Here is a 533-nt window from a genome sequence, read left to right as displayed (position 1 = left end):
TTATTACATCAACTATTTTACCATTGTTAATATTATTATTATCCTCTATAATTATACTGCGTTTCTTTCAGCAATATTCCATAGGCGTGGGGGTGGCAGGGAAGGGTTATGGGAGGGGGTTGCAGCTCACCCCCTCAAATTAGGCAGAATTGGCTGTAAATAGAGCGATTCAGAGGAGTTTGTCACGTGAGGTATCGATCATTGAGATCGCTCTGTTTTCCATGGCTGTTATAGCTAATAAGCTATAACATATATTCAGCTATATGCATGTTCAATCGGTATGTGGTATTATTATAATAAGTTTATAGCTGAAGAGTACTAGTTATTACAATGGCGTTCCACAAAAATTTTTGGATTGATTTTAAAATTTGTTTCGCGCCTGTGAGTAACAAACTTATATTTTGCTGTATGGGTTTTTTCACTCTTTTTGACATGAAATATGTGAAAACTTGTTGTGTAATAAAGAATAGTGACAGGATTGCTGATCGGATGATAAGGAGGATACAGGAGGTGGGTGGTTTGATTGACTGTTA

The sequence above is a fragment of the Dendronephthya gigantea genome, unplaced genomic scaffold, assembly GCF_004324835.1.
Source record: "Dendronephthya gigantea isolate DGI-Jeju-01 unplaced genomic scaffold, DenGig_1.0 000003F, whole genome shotgun sequence".
In the NCBI taxonomy this organism is placed as follows: domain Eukaryota; kingdom Metazoa; phylum Cnidaria; class Anthozoa; order Malacalcyonacea; family Nephtheidae; genus Dendronephthya; species Dendronephthya gigantea.
Note: the sequence above shows the minus strand (reverse complement) of the source record.